General features: G+C 41.1%; 1 protein-coding gene across 3 annotated transcripts in view; it reads right to left on the bottom strand.

Moving 5' to 3' along the window:
* LOC311056921 (polypeptide N-acetylgalactosaminyltransferase 10-like) overlaps nucleotides 1-14324 on the bottom strand; it is a 527855-nt gene that overhangs the window by 151617 nt on the left and 361914 nt on the right. The window contains exon 13 of one of the 3 annotated variants that reach the window (XR_014601928.1): nucleotides 11117-11229. The exons of the other annotated variants lie outside the window; for them this stretch is intronic. The gene's annotated coding sequence lies outside the window, so the exon portion shown is untranslated. Of the gene's footprint in view, nucleotides 1-11116; nucleotides 11230-14324 lie in introns of those variants that run through there. 3 annotated transcript variants of the gene reach the window in all.

Genomic DNA, 14324 nt, shown 5'->3' with positions numbered 1-14324 from the left:
GTTAACTTTGACAGTATATTTTTATTTAGTTTTAGTCTTTTGAATAAAATTACATTTATTTATTTTTGTCATATTTTAGTGTTTTGTGACTTTCAGTTTAGTTTTATTTTATATAATAATAATAATGATACAATATATATCAAAGAATCTAATGTATGAAATAAGTAAATCTAAGAATTCCAAGAATCCAGGAAAAAAAAAAGTAGTGAGCAGATCTACAAGCTCACAGCGCGTTGTGAGCTTGTAGATCTGCTATTTTCACTAGTTGTTTGGGTCCCAGCCGGGGAGACATAAAGTGTCTCTTTTGGGTCTCGAACTAAAATCTTTGTGAACCGCTGGTCTAAAGTGTTAGCCTGGTTCCATACCATAGACCCCGCCCACTCTCTGAGTGGACTGCCTCTTATCTTCAGTCTGATAATCAGGCTACTAAAGTGTCACTGTATAAACAAGTGTTCCTCTTCTGATGCAGGTTGTTTCACAGCACCAGTCAAGGGAGTCTACTACTTCAGATTCACTGCGCTCCACCGTGTCAAAGGAGAATGGATGGGAGTAAAGCTCTACCACGACGACCAGCAGATCCTGTCCAATGCAGAGATAGCTGATGGCGATACCTACATATCAAATGCACTGATTCTACAGCTGGAGAAGGGGAGTGTCATCTCCATGCGTCTCCGTGAAGGCTATAGACTTTATGATGATCAATACAAAAGGAACACTTTCAGTGGTTTTCTGCTCTTCTCCATGAAGGAATAGCAGCCTATTTTAAAATAGCAAATACAATAATGGCAGAATAAGAACATAACTATGTTGGAAAACAGAAACATACTTATCTTTTGTGAGGTATTGAACTTGTATGACTCACACTGCTGAAGAGTTGATAAAGTTGTTGTTTGTTTTTTGTTCTCTGAGCAAAATAAAGATTTATTAATCTTCATCATAGTGGATCAAGTGTTAATTAAAGCTATGATGGATGGATGGATCGATGTATGGATAGATATGGACAGCCAGACAGCCAGCCAGCCAGCCAGACAGACAGACAGACAGACAGACAGACAGACAGACAGACAGACAGACAGACAGCCAGCTAGCTTACTGAACCTTTTCAGATATGGAGCCAATGCAAAAACGCTCCCTGGTGGTCATTTTACTTTCTATCATTACCAAATAATGTATTTTGCATCATAAATCCTGAAGCAAACATGATAATACAATATTTAAAGGTGTGACATTACCGTGCCTCCTGTGTTGAGGGTGTAACCGTGCCGTGTCATTGGTTTAAGCAATAAAAAGCCTTGGCTGTAGGGCAGGGGTCTTCAAAGCTTTTTCAGGCCAAGGACCCTTTTAGCTGAGAGAGAGATGAAGCAGGGACCCCACACTACATACTGTAATTAAACTATAGACGGATTTCCGCGCGACGTCATCACAGAGCAGAATGCGCAATCTGCGCATGCCCGGGTGAAAGGCGCGTTCGAAAATACAGCCCTGAGCGGCAGTGAGCGCACTGGCCAATACAAACTAATAGGCGAGTGTGCTCCGGTGCGTAATTTCCAAACGCACCCATAGGCTTCCCCCTCCTCTGCGCGGTCATATTCCTCTCATGTTTACTAACAGGAAACCCGTCTATTAGCTAGGAATGTTGTTTTATATTGTTATGCATTTAAGACTGTGTTTTACAGTATTGTCATTTCTGTCCCAATGTATTTAGCTGTAAAAAATATATGTTGTGTATGTGGGCCTATGGAGTCAATACATTAGAACACAATAGGAATTAGCTAAATGAGTTAATATGTAGCATAAATATATGTAGCATAATTGTAACCACTTTAACCCTATATTTACACGTTCCAACAAATCTTGAAAATGTGAAAATAATAGCTATATAAAACAACACGAAAAAAAACATAAACCATTTGTATTTGTTTATTAGTTAGGATCCCCATTAGCTGTACCCTTAAGCACAGTTAGTGTTCCTGGGGTCCACATATAAAAACAATACATACATTTAAAAAACAAAACATAATGAAAAAAAGAAAAGAAAATGTACAAGAAAATTATAGTCCATATACATAATCATGTTATGAAGACATATGATGTATTAAAATGCATTAAAACAATCTAGTGTATGTCCACATAGTGAGAACATCAATTAAAAGAACCTGAGACTGCTTGACATCCTACAACAAATATTTATTTGCTATAAATGGGTCCCCCCTGGGACAGAATAAATCAAGATGGGGGTCTGCAGCCAAATGGGGTCCTTGACTGGTGAGGACCACTGCTTTAGAGAGACACAAGTTTCAAAGGAAATGTCTAATAAGTCATTTTAGTTTTTCAGCTCCGCACAATAGACAAACATTCTGCAAAAATAGCAGATCTATAAGCTCATAGCGGTGCCTCGATTTAAAAAAAAATAACAATTTAAAATGTTTCTTTTGACAGAAACAATACAAAAAACAATGTTTTGAGTTTTTTGTATTGTCCCTGTCAAATAAACATAAATAAATAAATTAGACATTTATATAAAATAGACAAGTGCAATACAAACATATTTAGCCACAGCAGAATTTTCACTTTAGTTTGCTGTAACAAGGTTGCATTTGTGCTGCTGTCACAGGAGGAATTATGTGGAAAGAAGCAGTGAAAACAATCAAAAAATAAAGGTTTCAATATATATATATATATATATATATATATTGAAACCTTTATTTATCCTCGAAAAGAGCATTGATTGTTTTCACTGCTTCTTTCCACATAATTCCTCCTGCGACAGCAGCACAAATGCAACCTTGTTACAGCAAACTAAAGTGAAAATTCTGCTGTGGCTAAATATGTTTGTATTGCACTTGTCTAGTGAGTTCCTACTGTAAATGGCTCAGAAATCCATTGTTTTATTTAGTAGTATTATTGTGTGTAAAGTGGAGTTGGAACACAGTCATTCAGCCTCTGGAGTCTTGCTTCAGTTCAGAGAATTGCTCCTCTCTCTTTCTCTCTTAGTTTGTCATGCAGGTGATTCAGTAATGATGCAGTTAATGGTCTGGTTTGGAGGGCTGATTCTGTGAGCTTCATCAAACATGTCGTCTGTTAGGCCCACGCTACACACCCACCCGGGTGGACGTGATGTCACAACCCCCACCGACCAATCATCTGCTACGCTCCACATTGTAATAAAGACGGATGTGTTTGTGGACATGGACCTCTTCTCTCATTAGAGTGATTTATAGTCTCTCTGCTTTCAGGAAACCAGACGAGTCCTTTTGCAATTTATCCAGGTCTAATTAACTGCTCGTAATTAAACACTGTAACCATTTCCCTCTCCGGTCTCCTATGCTCACCTGCAATGCAAATGTTCAGTGTTTAATGTTGCCTGGTGGCCTGTCGTTAGTAAAGTGATGTAAGGATCAGCAGGTGAAATGATGGTGAATGTGTCTCCTCCTCGCGGTTCCTTCCTAATTATGTGATTTATTACAGCTGCGTTTTGTCCCCGTCTGACAGCCACCTTATGGTCCTTGTCTCAATGTTAAACTGTACAGGACAAGAGCTCCATCTAGAACATTCATTAAATATGGAGGTGACTGAACTGTATCTGTGACCTGTGCTGAGTGTGGAAAGAAAGAGAGAGAGAGAGAGAGAGAGAGAGAGAGAGAGAGAGAGAGAGAGAGAGAGAGAGAGGGAGGGAGAGAGATTAACACTTTATGAGGCAGTGAAATCTATGAATGGGTGGAGAGATCAGGCTTCGGTGTGTATTTGTGCAAATGATTGACCTTGGCTACAATGTTAATCATCCTTATGTTAATAATCATAAAGTCATAAAGGCAATGTCACTTCGTGCAGGGTTCTCGAGCACAGTGAACATGCCCTTTAAATATTATTATAATATATCATTTTATTTAAAAGAAGAATATTTAAAAAGTATTTAAATATTGCATAAAGTTATTGTCACTGTATAACATTTGATATAACATTGTTGTTATAACATCATTAAATATTGTTATTATTATTATTATTATTATTATGTATAACATTATTACATCTTGTGTCAATAATCATAAAGTTCACTCAATCCATCGTGGTGCTTTGTTGAGCGTCTACTCTATTCACAATTGGCCCGTGTTTGGGGGAGGGATTCCGGCGGGGAGGGTGATAATTAAATGTTATTATTATGTATAACATTACTAAATATTGTGCTTATAATCATAAAGTCAGTGACAGTGTGTGCAGGTTCATCTCCAGCACAGTGAACATGCTCATTAAATATTATTACAATATATAGTATGATTGAATATTGTGTTAAAAATCATAAAGGCAGGTTCATCTCCAGCACAGTGAACATGATCATTAAATATTATTATAATACATAATACGATTGAATATTGTGTTAATAATCATAAAGTCAGGTTCATCTCCAGCACAGTGAACATGCTCATTAAACGTGGAGCTGGTTGAACCTGAAGGCTCTGCCAAGCCTCTTGTTCACTGTCATTCATTGTGTTTGACCTTAATGTGTCACTGGAACAAAGAAGCCTGTCTGGAGGTTTCTCACACAGCGCTGCTCAAAGTCCTGTGTTTGGACGCTAGAATCATCTTTCCAGGTCCAGGTCAAAGAGCACATATATGCCCACAATGTGGCTATATTTCACTTCTGACAGGTAAAGCTGACATTTGGCTCTTGGGATCCTATATACCCAACACTCTTAACAATGGTTAAGAAAGTCTGTCCACTTTTATTGAAGAGAATTAGGCTTCACGAAAGCTGTGTTACTATTATGTCAAAATCTGAATCACTTCATTGGAATGGAAGTGGAATAAATTAGACAGATAATGATAGAATTAGATAGATAATGATAATGAAGAAGGAAATATGTGATCGAAACCTTTCATCAGCTACAACACAGTTTGGTTTCAAAGGTTTATTCTCCTCAAAATCAACTGTATTGTCACATACAGGTTTACAGGTGTAAAGAAGTGGGTGAAATACTTTTTTGCGCTTTTATTTTTCAGAAAGAAGGGGGGGTGGGGCAGGGAGAACAAGGGGAAAAGTATTTACTGTAGAGAAAAGCCTGTCAAGGAGAGGCAAAAGTCAAAGATATACATATGTGCACACAGCATAAACCAGTAGGTACAGTATGTACACGAGGTTAGACATTCTCTCCTCTCCTCTCCTCTCCTCTCCTCTCCTCTATAATATACACAGTCTTAGTCCAGACAGAGAATTGTCCAGCTGCTGTCAAATGACTCAGAATCATCTCCAGGTGCATTTTAATTTAACTTTTTATAGATAAATGTGATGAATTAAGGCTTTGAGCTGACTCCACTCAGTGGATGTGTTGGAAGTTAATTTGCAGCAGATGGCTTCTGTATGTTCATTCTGCATTCTGTTGACAGATTTAGTTTATCAGATGCAATAAAATAAAAGAAAGTATAACAACAAAAAAAGGTCAAACTGATAAACTAACATCCAGTTGTCTCATGATTGGACTGCATTTTCACAAGAGAAGGTGACACTGTTCTTCAACCTGATCTGTCATTGTGTCACTAAATGAGAAGCACTGTCTTCCCACTCATTCTGTGAGTCTTCAGCTCTCTGACACTTAGAAATGTTAATACGCCTCACGCCAGGCGCAACATAGTTCTTAAAGGTGATCTCTGATTGGTTTCATTAATGTTACACCCAAAACACACATGACTAACTCAGTGACCGTAGCATCGGGCACATAGCGTCGTCATGACGTCGTCATTTGCCGTCTAGAGAGGACCATTTTGCTGGACACATCCCCATACTCTCTCTCTCTCTCTCTCTCTCTCTCTCTCTCTCTCTCTCTCTCTCTCTCTCTCTCTCCCATTAAGCTCCTGCTGGTAGAGAAACATGTTGAGGCTACAGATTATTGGCAGTGAAGTGTAGCTCAGTAATGAGAACAGCTGGTGGTTCAGGAAGAGGCCAGGATTTACTGCTGATCATTCTGGAGGACAAACACACATCTGGCACACCTGTTCTCCATCACCTTAACCATGTTACTGCACCATGGTCATGATGAGCCGACTCTATCTTGAAGGAGGTGGCTCTACCTTCTCTGTGGCCGCAATGACGAGTTTAAAAAATGTTCAAAAAAAGCAGACCTAAAAGCTCACAGCATGTCACTTGGTGCCGCACTGCGAGCTTGTACATCTGCAATTTTTGAACATTTTTGAAACATTTTTGATAATTTCGATTGTTTTAACATAAATCTTCTCGTCTGCGTGTCCCTGGCACTAAACATTTTCAGATTTAGAAGGCATTTGTAGAATCGGCCTCGGATCTTAATGGATTAAATGACACATAAAACACATACTCTGACAAAACCTTCAGTGTTTTACTTCAAAGTTAAAACTGATCCTACTATAAAAGGAACAAACCTCTGTCTGTTTGTCTGTCTGTCTGTCTGTCTGTCTGTCTGTCTGTCCATCAGTCTAATCCGCATTTTTAGCGGCGCTAGCCGCTCTATACCTGACTTTGTATAGAGCGGCTATACCTGACTTCTATACCTGACTTTGTCCGTGTTCACCGTCAACGCTCTGATTGGTCAGACCCGTCAACGTTCTGATTGGTCAGACCCGTCAACGCTCTGATTGGTCAGACCCGTCAACGCTCTGATTGGTCAGACCCGTCAACGCTCTGATTGGTCAGACCCGTCAACGCTCTGATTGGTCAGACCCGTCAACGCTCTGATTGGTCAGACCCGTCAACGCCCTGATTGGTCAGACCCGTCAACAAAGTGATTGGTCAGACCCGTCAACAAAGTGATTGGTCAAGCTTCACGTGACACATGGCTATAAACACATTATAAACACATATCGATGACAAAATGTATCAAAGGCGCCGCTACCTTCACACAGGGTGTGATTTTTTTCTCTCTCAGTGGGTTGAGCAATTGATCTGAACGTGCACACGGGCAAGGTTTTGTTTTGTGTGAACAGTGTCTAAATATAAGTAGCAGCGTTTCGGCGTTACTGTGCATGCACTGGCACTGGCTATGGCCTTTGTTGTCACAGTTACAGTACAGTCTCCACAGGCTATCGGATATGTATCCGCTGCGGTGGGCGGACCTACCTTTAGGGCTGCAGTATAAACACATAGAAACATATATGTGATGTACTTATTTTTGTTTGTGCACAATATTGTTTATTGATGTTTTGGTGTCTTATAATCCTGTAAGGGATGGTCGTATGACAAGACACAAAAAGTTGTTTTAATTCATTCATTCATACACACAGCACCACACACACATGGACTAGTTTTAGAAGATTAAAGTAAATGTAAATCTGCTCCCAATACTTTATTGACTCAGCAACGTGTTTTGTTTTGTTTCTTCATCAGTCAAAATGCTGACCTTTATCAGCACTCTTACATCAAGAGATTAAGATGAATGTTGCACTTCATTGATCCAGCAGGGGAACATTGTGTCTGTACAGCAGCCAAGATACCTAAAGCATTGGTTCTCAAAGTGGAGTCCGGGGACCACCAGGGGTACCAGGGGGTCCCCAGCAAAATTAGTTAAAGGAGTTACACCATGAATTTAAAAAAAAATAATAATATTTAATATCATATTGTTTATGTCCCTCAAACGTTTTTCAAAAGGTTTGAGCCTCAGATATACTCATTCCAACTAACTTCTCTCTGGCTTATAAAGCACTTTCACCTGCAATACCACATTGTCCTGTTTGGCACGGGGCGCTATTGAGCCAGTTTGTATGCATGTTATCTCCTGGTTCTGTGTGGAAAAAGTAAAAAAAAAAATAAGAAAAAAATAAGAAAATTATTTATTTTAAAAAAAAAATTTTTTTTTTTGGTTGGAACTGAAAAACGGGAGGAATTGTTCGGGCTAGTGACATCACTAGCCCGAAACAATTCAGTTTAGCCTGTTTTTAGACCAATTTACAGAAAACCCCAGATTTGCTGTGAAAGCCTGAGTGTTCAAACTGTTTTGAGGAATACCGGTCAGGTGGGCACACTGGACATCTGGGCACACGAGTTTCTAGACAACTGGGCACACCGGATAAGTGGGCATACGGACATCTGGGCACACGAGATGAATGGGCACATGGACATATGGGCACACGAGATGACTGGGCACACGGACATCTGGGCACACGAGATGACTGGGCACATGGACATCTGGGCACACCGTATGACTACCGAGGAATTTTGTGTTCCTTTGATATTTAAGTACCCCCCGCCCCCCCACTGTGAGAGAGAGACGGTGGGAGACATTGTGTAATGTCTGTTACTGAGATAGTGTATTGCAGTGTGTCCTTGCAGTTCTGACAGCATCCTCATCCATTTGTTGTGAGCTGTGTATTGCCTCTCGTGTGTGTGTGTGTGTGTGTGTGTGTGTGTGTGTGTGTGTGTGTGTGTGTGTGTGTGTGTGTGTGTGTGTGTGTGTGTGTGTGTGTGTGTGTGTTGAGTCGGTGGAGACTTACATTCTAACCCTAACCCTAAACCCTAACCCTAACCCTAACCTGGGTGGAGGGTGATTATGCGGGTGAACTCAGTGGAGGAGGGCCATTAGGTGTAAGCAGTGGGGAGGGACCACTACTGTAGGTTGAATCAGTGGAAAATGTCACACCCTAGGCCTATACCTAACTCTCATCCTAACCCTAGGGGGGTGATTATGCGGCTGTCTGAGGGGGGGAACTCAGGAGCGTCTGCTCAGGAACTCAGGTTCACTAATCTCTGGATTTCATAGAAAGGGGGGGCACATCAAAGCAGAGTGCCCAGCTGTCTTGTGTGCCCAGTTGACTGTGTGCCCAGTTGTCTTGTGTGCCCAGTTGACAGTGTGCCCAGTTGACTGTGTGCCCAGCTGTCTTGTGTGCCCAATTGACTGTGTGCCCAGTTGACCTGTGTGCCCAGACGGCTGTGTGCCCAGTTGTCCGGTGTGCCCAGTTGGTTTTTGTGCCCACCTGACCGGTTACCGTTTTGAAGATAGAAGAGAGGTAGGGGAGACCAAAAACACACCAAAAAAAAGAAAAAGTTAAAATTCATGGTGTAGCCCCTTTAATATAGCGTCACAATCATTTTTACCACTTTAACCATATTTTATATTATGGCTATTCAAAAATAGCAGATCTACAAGCTCATAGCGTGTCACTTTGTGTCGCGCTATGAGCTTGTGGATTTGCTATTTTTTAAACATCTTGAAAACTGCAAATCTTTGCATATATATATTTTTAAAGTGAACATTTTTAACTATCAAAAACAAATCGTTGGTTCTGGGGGTGCCTGGCACAAAACACTTTCCGATGGGGGTCCACGGCAAAATACATATCAATTTGGGGGTCTTTGACATGATGAAGTTTGAGAACCACTTAAAGGTTGATAGAAAGACAGAAGGAAACATTAGATACATAAAGGTTGATAGAAAGACAGAAGGAAACATTAGATACATAAAGGTTAATAGAAAGACAGAAGGAAACATTAGATACATAAAGGTTGATAGAAAGACAGAAGGAATCATCAATTAAATTCATCTCATTGGTTCCTCCAGCTGCTCTGCCTGTATATCGTTATCAGCCCACACTGAGGAAACCACAGCATTGCTGTTAACCATCATTTAGGTTGAAACAACCCCTCTGCGCTGCACAGTTTACGTATAATCACAAAGAATTGATTTCATAGACACTTTTTTCTCTCTTTTTTCATGACTACTAGACAGTTCTGTCGTTGTTGCCTTGCTCTCACACTGACGCTCATGTTCAGCAAAGACTGTGCTGACAAAACAATACAACAACATAATAAACATTTAATTTACTATGTAACTAAGATTCAATTTATCCCCTGAGCAAGCAGGCAGGCTCTATTAGCTCAATGGTAAAAATGGCAGCACTTGCGCAGGAAACCGGACTCAATGGTGCCCCTATAGAAGGTGGTGCCTTTTTGAGGAGCCTCTGTGTGTGTGTGTGTGTGTGTGTGTGTGTGTGTGTGTGTGTGTGTGTGTGTGTGTGTGTGTGTGTGTGTGTGTGTGTGTGTGTGTGTGTGTGTGTGTGTGTGTGTGTGTGTGTGTGTTGCCTCACAGAGCACATGAAGACAGCCCTAGAGGAGAACATGGTCAGAATGCCCAAGGTCAGAATCCTCAGGACCAAGAAGGGAGGGGCTTATCAGAACCCGAGTTAAAACCAATCAGTATAAGACTGTATCCATAATTGGCTAAACTAAATTAAGCAACGCATTAAATTAAAATGTTGTAGTGATTTACAAAGACAATATAAAGCTTGCAAATTACCTTGTTAACATAAAATATTACAAATGAAGACAAATGATAACGTACAGGAGTAATAGTTAGCATTGATAGCAGTGGAACACAGTGATTTTCTGAGACCATGCAACAATGTTCATCTAGTTCACTGTGTTGGGTCACATGTTGATCTGTCCTGTTATGCAAGGGATAATTGTTAAGAATTAAACCCAGACAGGGTGATTAATCACCCTGAACGAGCCGGTCATTCTCAACAATGACCGGCTCGCCGTCAATTATCCCGCTTATTACACAGCTACTTAATAAAGAAAACAATAAATTGACCCAAAAGTAACAACAAAACGAAGGATTTCATTGCTTATGGCACGGGAAGTGTTGATGAAATAGAATCAATATTTGGTTACTGCATTGTCTATTGCAGTCTACTGTCTATTCTTGAGAGCAGTGTTTTGGTGTAAATGACATTGTGCGTTTGTTTACATGGCTGCCATGTTGGATACGGCACAAAATCAAGCAGCTCAGCAGGTGCTCTGAGTAATTTGATTAGACAGCTGTCTGTTATTGAGTTCAGCCGTCATTATTCAAAAATAAAACACAGCTGAATTCAGTGATTGACCAATCAGAATCAAGCATTCAACCAAGCCGTGTAATAATAGTACATAACCGATGGATTGAATTTAAATTTGCAATAATATTGTTGATTATTTGTACGGTTGATTATACTGCTCTTTTATGATGTATGCGTCGCGATCACAATGTGTCGCGATGCAACGCATTATGAGCTTGTAGATCTGCTATTTTCAAAATATTTTAACAAATTTGAAAACTTGAAATGGGACATCCTGCATAATGAGTACTTTTACTTTTGCTACTTTAAGTACATCTTGATGCCAATACTTGTGCACTTTTACTGAAGTACATTTTTAATTCAAGACTTTTACTTGTAAAATAGTATTTCTATATTGCAGTGTTGATACTTTTACTTAAGTAAAACATTTGAGTACTTTTTCCACCACTGCTGTGTATCTATCTATCTATCTGTCTGTCTGTCTGTCTGTCTGTCTGTCTGTCTGTCTGTCTGTCTGTCTGTCTGTCTGTCTGTCTGTCTGTCTGTCTGTCTGTCAGTCATACAGTGTGTGCATATAAGCTCTGAAAATGATCCTGGGGTAAAGTTGAAGCCCCTCCTCCTCCCCGCTTCCGTTTCATCCTTACAGTCGCATAAATGTGTCCTACAGTAAATAGAATTAGTCGAGGCATATATAGCTATAGCTGCTTACCATAAATGGGAATTCAAAAATATCTTTTAAATATATATTACAACACTGATGATGCGTCCCAGTTGCATCCATGTGATGTATTTATTTATTAGTTATTCTATTTATAGTGGCTCATAGGAATTTATAGACTACGTGACAACCAGGAATAGTTTGGTGCCCACAGGACAGACTGTTGACAGCCGGAATGTAGACGGCATCCCGGGAGCAGTATGGGTTAGCGCCCCATGCTGTGTCTTCCGTGAGGAAGAAGCCCAACAAACCCGCGGTGAGGCCTTTAGGAGGGCCATTCCATTCCAGCGTACCGCAAGCGGAGCTAATACCATTAGACGGCCCAATCTAGTGGTATCGGCCCAAGGAACCATCACGCCAGAAGGAAATGTTTGGATCAGGGCGGTGCATCTGATCTGGCGCAGCGCTCAGGTCCTGGACCTGGTGAGACGAAGGAGGAGCCCGGCCAGGAGACAACCCACAGTGCCTAGTCCCTCCACGTGCCAGAGCCTCCCCGAGTCCCGGCAGAGTACTTCCGGAGAAGCGGACTGAGTGGCCCTGTCTTTCCCTATAGGACTGACCGTGGGTGCTACTGGGACGTAAGTCGGGGCTTGATCAACCCTGGCTGGGTCACCTGGGCGAGGGTGTATGTTGTATGTTGCGAGACCCGAAACACCCTATGACCCCAGGCTACAACACTGATGATGCGTGCCAGTTGCATCCATGTGATGTATTTATTTATTTATTAAACTATATTTTCTGGAATGGAAATGATGAACAGCAACTCCAATCTGAATGTAATTCTGATGGACACTGCTGCTGCTGCTGAGGTGTGTGTGTGTGTGTGTGTGTGTGTGTGTGTGTGTGTGTGTGTGTGTGTCTGCGTGCGTGCGTGCGTGCGTGCGTGCGTGCGTGCGTGCATGCGTGCGTATGTGTGAATGCCCAAGCGTGTGTGCGTTTGTGTGTATGGGTGAATGCCCAAGCGTGTGTGTGCGTGTGTTCAGAGTATTAATGGAGTTTTAAATTAAATGTTGTCTCCTCTGGTTAGGTAACACATGCCTCACAGCCTTACGCTCACTCTGTATGCATCCCACAGTCCTGTGCATACGGTATGTGTTGTTAATAATTGGGTCAAAAGCCTAGAAAGTGATTTAGTCAGGAAAGGTTCACCAGATGTTACAAGTTTCCTTCAAGGAAATGTGTTTTCCCATTTCAGTTAAAGGTCCAGGCAGCTAATGTGCTGCAGGTCAACAATACAAGACTTTGCGGCGGCCATAGCTGAGTGGTTAGTGAGCTGGCTAGGAAGCCAGAGGCCTTGGTTGCCTCAGGTACGATTCAGGCCAGCCCAACAAATGTGTCGATGAAATGAAATATGTCCCTGAGCAAGACTCTTAACCCCTAATTGCTCACAGGCCCTCATTGGAAACAAGACCACAAGGAATTTCATGAACGGACCAGTTAAAGGAATTATCTTTAGACTGTAGTTGAACAGTTGTCAGTAGTTGACAGTTGTGCAATTAAACATGTTTATCTATAAGCTACACATTGTGAGCTTCTACATCGGCTGTTTTCGGTGAAGAGGTTTGCGGTTGAGGGAAAAAAAGGGTCAGACCTAATATAGAGCCCTGAAGGACTATAAGTATAAGGCTTAAGGGGTTAACCTGCCATAAGGCCCTGAGGCTGAGAAACGTTGTATTTCATCTCTGTGTCATGAGATACACAGATACACAGTATCTTGTGAGGAGATACATAGTATCTCTTTCTCTCTCCCAGAGAGAGAGAGAGAGAGAGAGAGAGAGAGAGGCATAGCCATGACAGCAATGGTTACAAAATAATATTAAAAAAAATGTATATATATATTTTTTTTTTAAATAATAATTTTCAGCCATTCGGCCAAGTGTTTCCTATATTCGGTATTCGGTTCGCCACATCAAGTCACCATTTGACCAATGTGGCCCGGACCCCAAAATGAGTTTGACACCCCTGGCTTATGGCCTTCTAGGAAGTGAATTTTGAAGTTAAAGTTAAGTGAATTTCACATGTATTTACTACATGCACTTTTTCAAACACACAAAGAAATGAAAACCAAACAGAAAATGTATGTATACTCTACAAGTGGAGGTACAATACTGTGTACATATTGTTATTATTGCACTTCCACTCCAGCAGGAAAGACTTGTCTCTCAATTCACTGTCTCTGTCTGAATAAAACATAACAATGCCCAAATATGGAGTCAGACGTCATATATATGTCATAGATAAGTGATGACATAAACTGGACACATGAAGTCTGATTTTAGTGGACATTTTTATTTATTTTCTGTGTGCGTGCGTGTATGTTTTAGTTGGCTCACTGTTTTTGTTTATAGCACACTCATGCGTTTTCTGTTTCCATTGGTATTCATGGCTGCCAGTTCCCACCTGATGTTGGGTGGGAGACTCGACTGCTCCAGATCGTACTGAATAACCGCTAGCTTAAATAACATCTTCAGACTAGGATTAATGTCTAAGATATTCAGGCCATCATCGAGGAGGATGAGACGGTCTCCCACCATGCAACAGCTCCCACTAAACTGCCGGCACAGGCCTTTGCACTTTAGCTCAACCTTCTTCCATGAGAAGCTTTCTGAATTGAATTTCCACAGGTCTTTGAGATTCTGGTAATTCATATGACTGGCTTCGCCACCAATTATGTAAAGCTCTCCATTGTAGGCAAAGGTTGAATGATCCCAGCGTATTTCTGGAACAAGCTTTGCAGAAGGCGTGCTCAGCCAGCAGTTGGTCTCTGTGTCAAACACTCTCATGTTGTTCAGGGAGACATAGCGCATAAATG

Source organism: Gymnoscopelus microlampas (genome assembly GCF_963454915.1).
Source record: "Gymnoscopelus microlampas genome assembly, chromosome: 12".
In the NCBI taxonomy this organism is placed as follows: Eukaryota; Metazoa; Chordata; class Actinopteri; order Myctophiformes; family Myctophidae; genus Gymnoscopelus; species Gymnoscopelus microlampas.
Note: the sequence above shows the minus strand (reverse complement) of the source record. Positions and strands in the feature narration are given on the sequence as shown.